Source organism: Vombatus ursinus, unplaced genomic scaffold (genome assembly GCF_900497805.2).
Source record: "Vombatus ursinus unplaced genomic scaffold, bare-nosed wombat genome assembly UNPS02014798.1, whole genome shotgun sequence".
NCBI lineage: Eukaryota > Metazoa > Chordata > Mammalia > Diprotodontia > Vombatidae > Vombatus > Vombatus ursinus.
In genome coordinates, this window is record NW_020954576.1 from 33734809 (window position 1) to 33751318 (window position 16510).

The 16510-nt window shown below is 35.9% G+C and overlaps 1 pseudogene; it reads left to right on the forward strand.

Annotated features, from left to right (window-relative positions):
- The first annotated feature begins 7717 nt into the window (after window positions 1-7717).
- On the forward strand, window positions 7718-15772 carry LOC114049404 (annotated as a pseudogene).
- Window positions 15773-16510: the final 738 nt, after the last annotated feature.

Genomic DNA, 16510 nt, shown 5'->3' on the forward strand with positions numbered 1-16510 from the left:
ATCTGGGGCAAAGGGGTCGAGAGAGTATGATCACAGTCCTGAGCCCAACCAACACACAGTTACTTTGTTCCCAATCTCTCAGACCCCTCCCCCACCCCACCCTGCCAGTGATTGATCCATAAGCTCCAACTGAGCATCAGTTTTGATTCCTAATCAGCTGGCTCTATCAATCTATTTATAGCCACATAACTTTACTGGCTAGGTCATCAAAGACAGGAGACCAACGACAGTCATTTTCAGCAGTGGGGAACATCACATAAATAGCAAGGGGGTGTATGCTTGCATGCATGTACATTATCTATTGAAGTCTAATTGTCCTGGCACAACTGCCCACTTCCTAAATCCTTCGTTCTATTTCCCCAGAATTGTATTAACCTAAGTTGAGTAATTGTGGAAGATAGCGGTATTGTAGAGGAAAATAAAAGAACATCAAGATACAGAGAGAACAAAACAAAACAAAACAATTTGCCTTCTCTGACATTTTTCTGGACATATGATAGTGCTGAATATTGTAGAGAGGAGCTAAGAAACCAACGAGGGTTCGATCTGATATTTTAGGTTTCACATTCAAATGTATTTGTTTTTTAATTCTCTCTCTCTGTCTCTCTGTCTCTCTTTCTCTCTGGATTGAGTTTACAATTAAAATATTATGAGGTTGTTTTTTATTTTTTAAACTTTTGTTGGTAAGCCTACCCCAAAACACCCATCCAATTCCTACTATTTTCTTAATTGATTTGATTGCCTCATTTAATTCAGTCATATTCAAACCAGAAACTTAAATCCTAGATTTTATTCTTTAGTCCAGCAACAGAAAAATAAAAATGTGCGTGGGTCTACATAGGAAGATGCAGGTAAAAAATTAACTGTATCATAATAGGCACCCTTTTACCACTTACACAAATTTTCAAGAAGTGGCTGAATTAGCAGAAAATTATTTAAACTGTGTTATCCTTTAATTGCAATTATTTAAAATTAGATTACAATATTAAATCAAGCATTTAAAAATGAGATTACTATATTAAATCAAGTGTTTCCAAAAATGAGGAGAAAGGGGGAGGGGGGATTCTTTCAAAGATGAAATAAATTATTTTTCACTGCAAAGCTAAGTTAGATTGTACAGTTTTTTAGGGCAATAGGTTTGCACTGGCCCTTTGTTCTTTTACATGATCTAAAAGATCAAATTTATTTTTTGTAGCCAGAGTGAGCAAGATGTCTCAAAAGGATGACAATAGCCAGCATCCTCTACCTACCCAAACAAAATTATAGTCTAATAGAATTTTAGCTTGTATAGCACTGGCTCTTGAAGACCTCAGGCAGTTGTCAAAATCTGCTGTTTAATTTCAGTCCAATTGATTGTGTTAGAATTTGATAATCAAACTGCATTTTTTTCAAAGTACAATGGGAATTTTCACCCCCACCCCCAAGTTCTGAAAATTCTCAAACTGGCCCTGGAGAAATACAAATGCACAAAGCGGCAGGCGAAGCAGGCCCTGTGTTCAGCACTCAATCATTTCCTGTCACAGGTGCAACCACTATGCATTATCCTGCCATGATTGATAGAGTGGGTTTGTGCAGACTAGGGGAGCTGGGTAGACTCAGATGGGGTCCTGTCATTTGGGCTCCATTTCATACTACCTGTGGGGAAAAGGAGGGGAAAAAAACTTTCTTGGGATTGGTTCCTTAAGAAGGTTTGGGAAATTTTAGTTCTTCACCTATAATAGAAAGGTCTTACTCATAGAAGTTAAATGTATCACCTCAATTTCCTTATATTAATCCCTATGTCTGAGAAAATGCTCACACATACACCATTCCCCTTCCACCAACTGAACACATTAGATAACAGTTAATATACAGCTATTATAGCAGGCATGGCCAAGCTATTAGCTCTAGGAAGTTAAGACTTTTACTTAATTTGCATTCTTTTTAAATGATAAGAAATAAAATCACTTAAATGCAGATTTCATGCGTATATCAAGAAGGATATATAAATCTAAAGTTATGTTTGATTTATTGTTTACTAGGGAAAAACTCACCAACAAGAATGTACATGATCACATGCTATTTTATGCATTAATAATAAAATCATTTGATGACAGATACTAGTCTAATAGCAGGTAATCAAATAGGATAAGATACAATAAATATACAATTGAAATTTTTGTCATATTTTTACTTCAGCTGGAGACCAGATTTTTGAGGTTACTCTGATCATTGAAGATCCTAACTAATTAATGTAAGAACAAAGATAACAACAACTTCACCAGTGTTATATAAAATTACTAAATCCACCAGGTCCTTTCTTTTGCAAATGGCTAAAGGCAAAATGATTTGCATAAGAAGGTTTCAGATTTTTCATGTGTAGAATTTCTTTCATTGGGACTATTAAGTGGTCTTCAATGATATCCACAGATGTTCATGTACCAAACTCAGCACTTTAATATTTTTCCATGTGGTTTTTACATGCAACCTGCTGGAATGCTTAAAATGATGGGAGGAACAAAAGGAAAATGAAATCACCATTTAAAATTTGTGGTTAGATGCTGGAGACAATTTATTTTTCTTTCAAAGAATAAGATTTCTTTTTCAATCAGAATGCTACTTTAAAATTGGAACATACAAAACAGATTTCCTGTATTTAAAAAAATATTAAAAACAAAATAAATGTCTCACAAATATCAATTTATAAATCACTTCATTTTCAATACTTTTCCAGGAATATGAAAGAAAATGAATAATTTAAAAAAATTAATAAATATTTTTTTATGAAAGAACATACCTGGAATATCTCCTTAAAAGAGCAAATATAGAGACATGAGCTCTAAATATAATTATTAAATACTAAATAGTGGATATTTGGTTGCTCAAGGATTATTTTGAATAGTTCTGGAGAGATTGCTATCAGGAAGAATTGTACAAATTGATTTGGGAAATTTATTTACACAGACTTTTTTCCTCCTTTTTATAAGAATTCAAAGTGCAAAGGGGCATATAATTGTGAATATTCTCAGTTACTTTTTCAATGATAAGAAAATTAACAAATTCTATGTAATTGTGAATAATGCAATTTAAAAGTAGTTAACAATAGTATTTGTGGATAATGGCATGTGTGACTAGAAAACCATCAACTTCTGTCTTTTAAGATTAAAAACTTTTAAAATTTATTTGTGCATTGTTTATGTTCACTCCTGTCTTTCAGAGCAATAACACAAGGGAGGGGAATTCAGCTAAGTAATTTTTTTACAATATTGTATCTGATGATGTAGTTTACTGTAAGACACTGAAATGTAAATTCATTACTTAAAAATGCTTACCAGTATATCACAGCACACTGCAGTAGTACATCCCAATGAGTGGGATGTGAGTTCTGATTGCATTAACTCCGAAGCACAAAGCTATACTTAACAAAGTGCTCACAAATCAGGATATTCCTTTAACACCTCATTTATTAGCGTAACATGAAAAATGTCCCCTTCTATGTATTATGATATTATGGCATTAAGGGCCTTAGTCAAGGAGAAATAACTTTGTATACATATCAAAATAGTTGTGTGGTTTCTTGCACAACAGAGAGACTCTTATGGATATTGTGTTGTAAGTTTACAATGCGAATAAAATGGACGTATATAAAAACTAAGATGATTGAAGTTTAGGTGAGAAATATACAGGGGAAAAAACTGTGGCGGGAAAAAGGAGGAAATTTTGATTAATATTAAGAGTAAAATGTCGGGCATTTTTTCATAGGGATTCATGTGCAATCTTATGCTCGTTACAGACAAAAAAGTGACTGAAAGACGAGGCACAAAATAGGGAAGATAGTGCAGGTTGACAGGCTATTGCCTTAATAAACATACAATAGACCCAGAGGCAAACCTAAGGCTGCCAACTTAACTACTAAATGAGTCTGCCAAATAGCCAGATGCCGCATCCAGAAAAACATTTTCATTGTCTTAGCAGCTGCTTGCTGTGAAGACCATTCCGAAAGGAAGCAAAAGAAACACTGATTTGGTTCTGATAATCATTATGGCTTTGCTAATGAAATGCTTTATGATTTTGTACTTGGGCATATTGAGAAACGAAAAGAATAGGGCAGTGCTTGATGAATGAAATCTTTGCAGAAAAGCTCTGTAAATGGGTAGAGCAAAGAGAGAGATAGAAGGAAGGACAAATAAAGTATGGAAACTCTTTAGTTTGAACATAATTTTAGTTAGCATGCATTTTGTGTTATATTATTTTATTTTTAATTTTTACACCTTGAGGAATACAGACACTTTGTTTTTTTCAGGTTATTCAGGATTTTTACAACATCCTGCTTTCAAAAGCCAGTATCCTGAATTTTTAAAGTAATCCTTTCTACTGGTAAACTGGGAATGTTTCCTACTGAAAAATTGACCATTCAGTAAGTTCTGACGTAACTTTATCGCTGGGGAAGCCAGTTCTCTCAATACGTCTTGTTGTATTACACTATTTCCTGGTGATGGTCACTTCTAGTGTCATGGCTTATGGATTTGATTTCCCTAGGATTTGCAGGGCTATTTACCTGTAATAATAGTAATAATACTAATAATAACCAAAGTATCGAGAGGCATTCTCTTCATTGCCTGCCGCTAACCAAACTTTCTAGAGTTGACAGGTCTATTCATTTATTACCAATAGAAGGGCTGATAATAATATACACAGCATTATTTCCCAAGTGACAGCAGCATAATTAGCAAGATACAGAGCACAAAAAAAAGGCATGGCTCAAGCTCTATGACTTACATTCTAAAGAAAGGTAGGTGACATATCAGCAAAGAGGGAAATGTCCCCAATTCACACCTGTGGACAGACCTGGAGCATTAGCTTCTTAATTTCCCTGTCTCTTCCCAGAATTTTATCATTTTCCTTTCACCCAAGGAATACAGCAAGACAATTACTCCAGATTTGCAGTGCTGAATTATTGAGACATCAAAAGTAAAATAAAGTGGACTTGGTTGGAAAATAGTGAAATCTCAATGGCTGGATAACCATCCTTTATAATCACAAATGAACTGCCATGGTTATGACCTCATTTCGCAGAAGAGTACATCATATGTGTCTGATATGATGAAAAGATTCTAGGAGGGAATCTTAGAGTGTATCAAGACATTTCTCTTCTTCTAAGGAGACATTTTTCCTTGAAATAGTTTATATATTTTTTTAATTTACATTGTTTAAATATTTAAATTTAAGCAAAAAATGGAAAGCTGATGAAATAATTAGAATGCTTGAATCTCTATTTTCAATTAAGTACAGAAGACTTCTATATAAATGGCTTAAAATGAAGGCCTTGAAATTAATATATATATATAATATATGTTTGTATAGATTATCATTCCCTATATATACATTTTTCATAATATCGAACATTGATCAAAAACACATCTGCAAAATAGAGGGGTTTTCATTCCACTTCATACACTAAAGTGAATTGTGTGACCATAGACAATTCACTCAACTTTTGCATCTATTTCCATATCTATAAAATGGTGATAGTACCATACTGCCAAACTCACAATTGTGAAGAAACTGGTTTACAAACACTTAAAGCAGCATACAAATATGAATTACTGTTAGTGTATTTTTTATTATGATGTCCAAGAGTTTTGTCTTTTTTTTAGATTAAACTCTGGCAGAGAATTTTGCTGTTTATGTGTGTAGATCAACATAAGATACAAAATTGTGTTCACAAGCCCACAAAAACAGATTCTATGTAAATGGAACCGTATCAAGTACACAATAACTTTTATTTAAAAAAATCAGGGTATATAGAAAGAATGAAAATATGAAAAATTAAACATAGATCAATTTATTGGGAACCTTATTTACATGGCTGTCTTGCAAGGTTGACCCTAGCTTCAGTTTAAAAACAAGTCACTCTTGGTTACTTGCTCATTTCCATGCTGCTGTATGCACTATCCCTATCTGCTGCATGGATCCCCTTTTTCTGTACTCTCCCTTTCCCACAAATGACAAAGAAGCAGGACAGATGGTCAGAAAGCAGCATGCACAGTGGGAGAATAGGATAAGTGACTTTGGGTCTAGGCAGATGTGAATGGTGTGACTGGTCACTCAGGGATCCCTTTACCAATCAGACAAAACCCAGCAGGCCCTGGCCATTAGATGACATTCTCAAGGAATGGGGGGAGAGTCTAGATGGGCAGCCTGTTTTGACTGTTTTCATGAGCTCTACTCAACTGGTTTGTCTGTAAATCTCCCATTGATTTGGCAAATCATGACAACTTTTACAACATAATTTACAACATAATTACAACATTCCCTTGGAGGATATGGTTTGGTCACTGAGACATCAGTCAACAAATGAGTATTTATTGAGTGTCTAACATGTGCCCAGAATAGTGCTTAGGTAGTGGAGGGGATACATGAGAATTATATGCCCTATCTTTGACCTTGAGGAGTTTATAGGCCTGCTGTAGAAAAAAAGAAACAATTAAAAATAATACAAGGCAGCATACAGTTAAGTGCTAAATTGTGTTGTGAGGATTATAAGTGTTAAGAGAGTTCAAAGAAAAGAGAGAAGTTAATGTCGTGGAAGGATTTGAATAGGAAGAGAGGCTGGGAAGTGAGGTAGGGTTATTAGTGTTGAAGGCTTTCCTAGAAAGGTGGAGTTGAGAAAGGGAATAAAGTGTGATTGAAGAGACATTGAGGAGGTGAATCTAATTGAGCAGACTGGAGCATTTAGAGGAATCCTGGAAAGTAAGGCAAGATGGGAAGGGCAAATGATTTTCAGTAATGTGCTATGTAATAGGGAGCCATTGTAGGACTTGGGAGGAGGGTAATGACATTAGGACAGTGCTTTTCCTCACAGAAGTTGTATTCCATTATGCAGATCCATGTGGAAATAACAGATAGGGAACTGAGACATAAACCTGTCCCCTTTATTAAGTTTATACTTAATATATTAAGAAAACAATTATTTTATCAGTTTGAGTGCAGCTTCCACTGATGCAAATCATAGATAACAATCTTCTACTTTCTAATGGCCATGAGTTATCATGACTGAAAAGCTTTATCACTCAATAGATAACCCTTTGGTAAGCCTCTATTTAAAGTCTTTCCAGCTTAATCAGAACTATCAGAGTTTGAACTTGGCTGGCATGGCTTTTAAGAACCCAAGTGAACATATAAGGAATATAAAGACATGATTATTTAGAGCAAAAGGGAGGTATATGTTTCCAACCTAAACTATGTTGTATGTAGAATGTCAGGAACCCTTTGTATACAGAAATCTGTTATTGATATGAGAGAAGATGTATGGCCCACCAGATAATTTTTCACTGGATAATATTTCTTTCACCCATTTGGTAAATCATACATGCATGCACATGCCCACACATATTTTTTTCTTCCAAGATTCTGATTTGAAGTACTTGATTTTATTTATTCTTGACCATTGTGAAATTACCTATGCTGCAATGTGAGAATCAAATGAGATGGTCCAAGTCATGAGTGGAAAATAGTCATAATTATTAATAATAGTAATATAACCTTAAAGAAATGCCCTACAAAAGAAGTTGCAAGGTAGACAGAACTTTTGTTTGCTGTTGGGCAGAATAGTTGTATCTCCCAGTAGGCCAGGCAGACTGGCTGATACATCCAGAGGGGACGGGTGTCAGGCTGGTGCAGGTGTCACTGGCTGCTCGTGAGTGATTGCACCATCAGCCTCCTACCGCGATCCATCATGCGGCCCCAGCCGGTGAAGAATCACAGCCTCAGCAAGGTGCTGAGCCCAGCAACATATCATTAAACAAGGTTACCACCGGCAGATTTGTTCCCATGATCAATCTGGTCAATAACCGTTCCACCTCACGGTACAATTTTTTTCAACCCTCCCCCACCCCTTAAAACATAAACAAGTATTATGAAAGCACTCATAGAACAATGTGAAGCTTTATGAGAACTTCATTTCTCCTGTGGCATTCTGTAAGCTTCTTTAAAAACCCTTATAAATCATGAAAAATTACCTTTACTACAGGAGATATCCTCAGGCAAGTGCTCTACCCTAATTCCATATTTTATTACCTGATACTTAACTTTTTTTCCCCAATTGATTACTGAATAGCAGTGGAGTAATTTCTTTAAAAAAAATTCTTCTGAAGTCTGCATACTTTGCTAGCTTCTACTATTTCTACTTCATCTTTTATGTTTTTTAAAGAAGGCCCTCTATGAAAGAGATAGCAGCAAAATACCTACTGTCTATCTTTATTCTAATGCTTTCCTTTTAACTCTTCACATGTCTCAAGTGAGTCAATTGATTAGTCATTCATACACTTGAAAACTTATTAGTGTTGAAAGCTTTCCTAGAAAGGTAGAGTTGAGAAAGGAAATGAAGTGTGACTAAGGAGGCATTGAGGAGGTGGACCTAATCAGATTTTTCATTTTGGGGAGTACTGGAAAGTAAGGCAAGATGGGAAAGGCAAATACTTTTCAGCAATGTGTTAGGCAATAAGAAAATAAGAAAGTTTCCTGAATTCATTTCAACAAAATGACAGAATCAAGTCAAGAACGTCAACAAGGATTTATTAAGCTCCTAATTGCCTAGCCCTATCCTAAGCACTGGGGATACAAAGAAAGGCCAAAGATAGACCCTGCTCTCCAGGAGCTCACAATCTAATGGGGAAGACAATACACAAATAACTATATATGAAGAAGGGATTTTTAATTGATTCAAACAGTTAGAATTTAGAAAATTGAACTGGAGACCTGTTGAAGCATTACAGCATCAGGTTGGTCAGAATCAAAAATCCCTGAATTACATAAATATGCTTTAATTGAGTCCAGTCCTAAATGTGAAGGATGGCAAAGCCCAAAAATATGAGAAAAGTAGGGAAAGGGAAAGGGAAGCAATAAGTGAGTACTTTTCCAACTTACAAGAGGCTTTCGTATTGAACTCATTTTGAAGTTTGTCTGACTTTTGACTTCACCTCAGTTAATTGGCTATTCCTTTGGAAAAGATGGAGAAATGGGGCACTACATTACTGAAAAGACATTGTTAAGCTAGAGGCCATCCAGAGAAGGTCAACCATAATGTTGAATGTCTTGAGATCATACCAAATAACTCTAGGTTCAAGAAAATAGGGGTGTTTAGCATAGAGAATTAGGAAAGCCAAAAATAGCTACCTTTGATGAATTATCACATAAAAGAGAAATTAGATTTCTTTTACTTGGTTCCAAAGACTTAAATTAGGATGACACAGCCAGGACTAAGGCAGAACAACTGGGACATTGTCCCAAGGTCTCTGAATTTAGATTGTGAACACAGGTGATGGTATTTGCCATCTTTCAGCATCATAGAAACAACAGAGTTTGGAACTTGGTAAGAAAATTATTTGAAATAGGAAGCTACCAGATGTTGTGCTGGGGTGACTTCCTATCCTCTCCCTGTTACCTCCTCTCCTCAATGCTGTGGTAGCCTTAAAAGCAGCAGTCTCTCATCAGACATCAAAATCTGTCTCTCTGAAACATAAGGGTATTCCTTCTTCCCCACTTCCCACCCTAACACTACTTGTACTACAATTAAGGGACATTTGTTTCCTGGGTCTTGGTTTGTGGAACTTTCCCCAGACACAAAAATTACTAGTTGTGGCTATGACAGTAGGATTTATAATATAAGAAATTCTGTATTTAGCCTAAATTGTTTGTACATTGTGGAAAAAAGCCTAGCACAGAGATCAAACAGAACATCAAACCTCACCCTAGAGATGGTGAACTTTTCCAGATGTTCCTATTAGATGACGTTGTTGATTGCATTAAGACCCAGAACATTTTAAGTCTGTCAGAAGAGATTCATATTTATTTTTAACTTTTACAAAGGTGTGTCTACTTAGTAATATACTAGCATTTCCCCATTACTTCCATGATATGCTCTTTCCTACTATACCTCAATTTCTTAGCTTAATTCCTACATAGCATTGATCCTACCAACTTCATGTCTGATGAGGCATGATTGCTGGGTGAGTCCTTCTTGTAGAGTTGGTTTCCAAGCACTGCTTCTTGTTCCTCAAGGCTTAAGGCTCTGCTGGCTACAAAATCCCACCTGGATTTAAACTTCCAGATTCCTATGTCTTACCTTCTGGATCTTTGAAACTCCCGAGATCAGAGATTCTATTCTCTTTATGCAGAATAGAAAAGAACAAATTAAAAAGCCAAAGACTGAAGTGCTCTCAGAGGAGTCATATTGCCTTAGTGAGGAAGAAGGACCCAAAGCCTTTCTGCCTTCCAGCATGGTCTCTCACTGGACTCAGGTCCAGTTCATTGTTAAACAATCCATAGAACCAACTCGTTGGGTTGTAGTCTTGGTCAGACATCGTGGATGAACAAAAACCTATACCCAAATTCAAACTGGATGAGAATAGCATAAATGAATTCCCTTTAGAAAATTGTGAAGTGTTTTTGATGACCTCAAGCATCTTCCTGAAATGAAGACCTATTTTTTTACCATCATTTTTTTTGGTGATGCTAGATGCCTGTAAACCTTGTAATATCATGGTCTCTGAAGAGTTAAACTTTTAGATCACCCAAAGACAAAGCTTATAGTGGGTAGAGATAAGATGTCAGAGTTATGTATGACTAATAAAGGACATTGGCTGGCCATGTATGGTTAGCAAGGGATAATTAATGGACAACCTTCATGATCTGGTATCCACACAGTGTCAAGAGAACTTGAGAAAGACCCCCAGCATGTTGTTTGAACTCCTTGTGGGGGATATATGGGAAGACGTGGACAAGAGATACATAGGATAAGAAGGAATGCGTGAGTTACAATCTGCATCACTGGAGGTAGTAACCATATTGATGAGATCCCAAATTTATTGAAGTATTTATGTGATTTCATACTCCAATTTAGGCCCAGTTTCCTTTTTCCCTGCCCTTAGTAGAGATGGGCAATAAAGATAATTCTTCTTCACGTAAAAGTTTATCCTATATTTGGAGACCACTATTGATTCTTCAGTAGCATAAGTAGATAGTTTCAATAAGGTGTCTATGGAAGCAAATTCATCCTTTCATTTCCCCAGAGTGTCACTTAATGTATTTTCATCCTGTACTGAACTGGCCACCCCGTATTAATTTGGCAGTTTGGAAGAATAGAACTCATAGTTTATTTTAAAAGCTGTATGTTGTGGTCCCCCACCCTCATCCCCTTTTATTAGTGCGACATATTTCCTGCCTAGGCATTGCAATTCAATTATTATGGTTCTTGAAGAAAGTTCTTCAAATCACTGTGAATTGTTATAGTGGTTTATATTTTTTATAGCTCACATTGTTGCAGCACTTTATCTAGACTTATCCTTTGCCCTTAGTATATTCTAACTTGTAACATACTTATTTGTGTACGTGTTCTTTTAATCCTATTAGATTATAAGCACTCTAAGGACAGGGGTTGTGTTGTTTTTCTCCTCTGTATCCCCAGCATGTGGTACTTAATACTTTACACATATGATCTTGTTATATTCTGCTCCAAATCTCTCCATCTTCCAGAAGAGGAAACTGATTGTTCAACTTCCTCGGTTTATTAGTATTCCCAATCACTACTTCAGGATATTTAGGTTCCAGTCACACTCACCTATCTTATTTGCTCTTCCCTTACCTCCTGCATCATCTCACCTCTTGTTTGCAGGGCTTTGTACAAACTGTCTTCTGAGTTTACAGTGCTCTCATCTCTGGCTTCTGATCTTGCTAAACTCATGTGCAACTAAGGCATTTTCTGATCACCCCAGATGTTAGGGCTTCATCTGTGTCCCTAACCCTATTTCTCTCTGTCTCTCTCTCTCTGTCTCTCTCCTCTTTCTATCTCTTTTTCTCTCTACATATATATGTATGTATAATATATTTATATATTTTATTTATTTATCTGTCTATATTTTGTTTCCTCCAAATAGTAAGCTTTTTAAAAAAAAATCCACTTGTCCCCAACACCTAGCACATAATAAATACAAGTTCTTAATAAATGATGAATGAATGAGTAAAGTGACTTACCCACAGTCACACAGCTAGTAAGTGGCAGACCTAATGCTCAAACTGGTCTTCTGACTCCAAGTTCAATGATTATCTACCTATATCATACAGTTTTTCAATCTTATTGGAATGCATTTCAAGTCAAGGCAAGGCAACAAGCATTAATTGAACACTCAGTATATTCCAGGCATTGTGTTAAATTCTGGGAATAAAAATACAAGCAGAGTGAAAGACGGTTGCTGCTCTCAAGGAGTTTACATTCTAATGGAGGAAGATAACATAAAAATAAGCTGAAAAGGAAGGGAAGGGAGGAGAAAGAGATGAAGGTACTTATGGTGGAGGGGGGTGGCATTAGAGAGAGTCTGAAAGAATGAGTACATACTGGAGAGGAGTGAAGACATGATTGGCCTGTGTGTCCTTCTTAAAATGGAAGTTCTAGGAGGAACCAGCCAATCAGAGGAAGAGGTCACAGGGGTAGAAGGAACTTCCACTTTTCAAGTCCAGGGGCAGAATGAGCTTACAAGGTGAAGAGGTTTCTGGGGCATTGTAGAAAAAGTCTGGGAAAGTCAGAGTCATCCAGAACATGAACTATTATCTTTATTGATACATACATTAGGTGCTTGATTCACTGATGATATAGTTGAGAACACACATTATTCTTTCAGAAGATGTTCTGTTTTAGTCTTTTCTGGTTAATATGATCCCCAAATTCTACCCAGTAAGGCAATTTTCATACATCAAACAAGGTGACAAAATGAAAATTTTATATATTGGTAGCTCTCAATTCATGATCATTTGTAGAAATTGGGTAAATTCATAATATTTCTAAGTGTCATTTTGCTATCTTCACATTTTTTGCCCTGTGTTTTCAGTTTCCTTTTTTCTTCTTACAATTACCTTCATGTTACAGATTACATTTTTATGTTAAGAAGAGGCTAAATTTGAGTCATGTCAGAGATATTTAATGTGGTTAAAACCTAGATGACTTATGACCTAGATACAATAGCCATGGCAGCTTTGTAATAGGCCTAGGTGGTTTTCATAGTACAGTAATGTGAAAGATTGAAGGAAGCTATTGCTTCCATAGCATACTATAATTTGACTCAGGCACTGGATAGATAAAGTCATCAATAACTCAGCAAAAAGAATTTCATATCTAAACATTCATTATACCTGCAAAATGCCTGAGCTCCTTGGAAGAAAGGTGATATAAATACAAAAGCATTCTTTCTATTATCTATTATTATCTTTCTTTTGGTATTGATATAGCTAATTCATAAATCTGGAATATAGAAAAAAGAAATGCAAGAATGTATAAATGTGTTATAAATATAGGGGAATTGAAATTGTTTTTCTACAGTAGTTGGAGGGCTGTTTGTAAAATTGTCTTGTATTCTCAAATACCCAAATGCTATTAGAGAATATTATCATTTCCTTTTAACAAAATGAAAATGTACTTGTAGTTTAGGGTACACTTGTCCCCAACTCAGGGTCAGTGTGAAAATTCTCCTCCATTTTCTTTTTTTTTTTTTAATATATGGAAAACAGTATGCTTATTCCCTTCTGTCCCTGGTGTAAACCCTAGTAGTGTGCCTCTCACAAATTAGAAAATGTTCTAAGGCAGTCTCAATTCACCTTACATAAGCTTTATTCTCAGTGGAAATCTTGTAGGAGAATCAAAGTCCTTTAAAGATTCCATAATGTGTGCTATATATTTAACTCGGTTCACCAAATATTTCTCATCATTTCGTCTGCTTGAATAACAGGGAACTTAATATATTGGTGAGGGTGGTTTTCTGAGGAGACTCTCCTTTCTCTGTGATAACTGTATTTGGCTTTTTTTACCCTGTTCTTCCCTAGCCATTGAGCCATCAGCAACACAGGCAAAGTCGACACTGAACTCTGACCTTTACTAACTTACAATCTATATTTGACACTTAGCAAATGCTACTTTTTTCTTTTATTAATCTTTATGTGTATGTCCTAGCTCCCCAAGTAGAATATAAGCCCCTTCATGGCAAGGACTGTCTCATGCCTCTTTTTGATAGTGCCTTTCTAGTACAGTGCTTTGCACACAAAAGGCCAGCCATCAATAAGTATTTATTGTTGGTGCCGCTGCTAAACCAAAAAGTTAACCATTCTTAGTGTAGTTGCCTCCAATTTGGGAAAATGTCCAGATGATCCAGAACTTTCTACCTTAGACACTGATAATTCATAGTCTGTAATTTATAACTCTAGAGAATTTTTTTAAGAAACTGAGAAATTGTTGTTTTCCCGTAGTCACACAACTACTATATGTTAAAATAAACAAATAAATAAATACTACTATGTGCTAGGCACTATGCTAAGTCCTGGGGACACAAAAGGAGGCAAAAAACAAATTCTGTCCTCAAGGAATTCACAGTCTAATGGGGGAGAAAACATGAAAACAAATATATACAAACAAACTACAGGATAAATAGGAAATAATTAACGAGGCCAGCTGCCTATGTATTAGATCATGCCGCATCTTGACTGATGGTTCTATGATAGAATTCTTCCCTCCTCTGCAGTAGGTCTGGATCTTATTCTTTGCCAAAACAGCAACTAGTTCTTATGAATCAAAAAATAGGTTGCTTGTTAATTAATACTTAGTAATAAAGCACTAATCAATTCTAAGCCTGTCTAGTATACAGTTTTATTGTTGTTCAGTCATTTTTCTCTTGTGTCCAACTCTTCATGAACTCATTTTGGTGATTTCTTGGCAAAGATACTGGAGTGACTTGCCATTTTCTCCTCCAGTTCATTTTCAAAAATGAGGAAACCGTGGCAAATAGTGTTAAGTGACTTCCCCAGGGTCACAAAGCTAATAAGTGTCTGAGGCTGATTTGAACTCAGGAAGATGAGTCTTCCAGGCCTGGCACTCTATCCACTGTGCCACCTAGCTGCCCAGTGTACATTCTACACTTTCTCTAATCAGATATTCCCCTTAGAATGACATATAAAAGTAGAGCTTCAAGTTCTGCAGCTATTGTTTGGTGTTGGCTTACAAGACAGACGAGTATAAGAGATTAAAAGCTGAAATGGAAAAGCATGGAAAAAAAAATTGGAAAAAGAAAAGGAAACAATAACAGAATCAGCTGGCTGTCATCAAAAGAAGAGAAGAGAGAGAGAGGCAGGAGAAACTGAAAAATAGCAACTGGGATTTGTCAATGGTTTGAACATCTATGTTTGCAATTGGTTTTTTGTTTTACTGCCATGATGGGAATGTTCAACTCCATATTGATGGCAGGGTAGTGACAAAACTCCCCTTCACTCCTCTTTCCTAAATTTGTATATTGGCATCTTCCACTTGGTAGTTGTTCAATGGTCTTAAAGATAAGGTGGAGAAAGAGGAACCCAGAAAGCTAAGAAACCAGCATAAAGACTTTCTCTTTTATCATAGAAAGACTTTTTATTTTATTTCATTTTTTACCAGTCACCTTGTTTCATTCCTTTCATACCAGGATTTCCACTATATGTAGTATGTTTGTTGAAATCTATTGGGGGAAGATTATACAGATTATTTCTTTATCTTCCTCTAAATCCTTTGTACCATGTCTATTAGACAAAACATGCAAAGATGCTTGGTTTTGCTCCTTCTTGGGCTGTCATTAAGCAAGCAGGGGGCTTTCTGGGTCCCCCAATTCCATCTGGAAAATTCTCCCAAGATCAAGCCCACAGCTTTTTCATCCCTTTCCTACTTGCTCAGATACTCAAACCAAACTGCTCTTATTTCATCCTGAGCAGGGAGCACCGTTAGCAGTGAGGGCCACTTCCCAGCTTTCTGAGCTGGTCTTGAGCCTCTGTACATGATTGGAATGAGAAGAGCATTCAGCAGATAAGATTAATGATTGTACTTAACCATCAGAGTGAAAAAATTTTAAATATTTTTATGTTGGTTAGATAAGTTTAAGTGATATTTGTGTGGTTGAGAAAGAAGGAATCTTTCATGTTATACTTGTTATAGTCTAAGAATATTTTTGGTGTGACCAGCTCATAATTCTGGTATATTCCATACGCCAAAGAAATATGGTAGGCATGAAGTCATGGGGGCTGAACTGAAAGCAGTCAGTTAAATCTGAGCACACTAAAAGAAAGAATTCAGTTTATAATAATTTTTCACGGCTAAAATATTAGGTAACTATTGACCTTAAAGAGACCTAGTTTATGCTACTTAATCCATAAGATAATATAATGAATATATCTTCTTCTGGCATGTTTATGAATGTAAGTCATCTTTAATAATTAAAGCTTATACTACATATAGTGGGGATCCTGATATGAAAGGAATAAAAAAAGTTGACTGGTAAAAAAAATGTCTTTACACGAGAATAAGGAAAGTCCTTTTTGCTGATTTCTCAGCCTTCTGGGTTACTCTTTCTCCACCTTATTTTGAAGACAGTTGAACAACTGACAAGTGGAAGATGTGAATATACAAATTTAGGGTTGATATCAGGAGAGAAAAAAACTTCCTAAGATTTGAAACAATGCAAAAGTG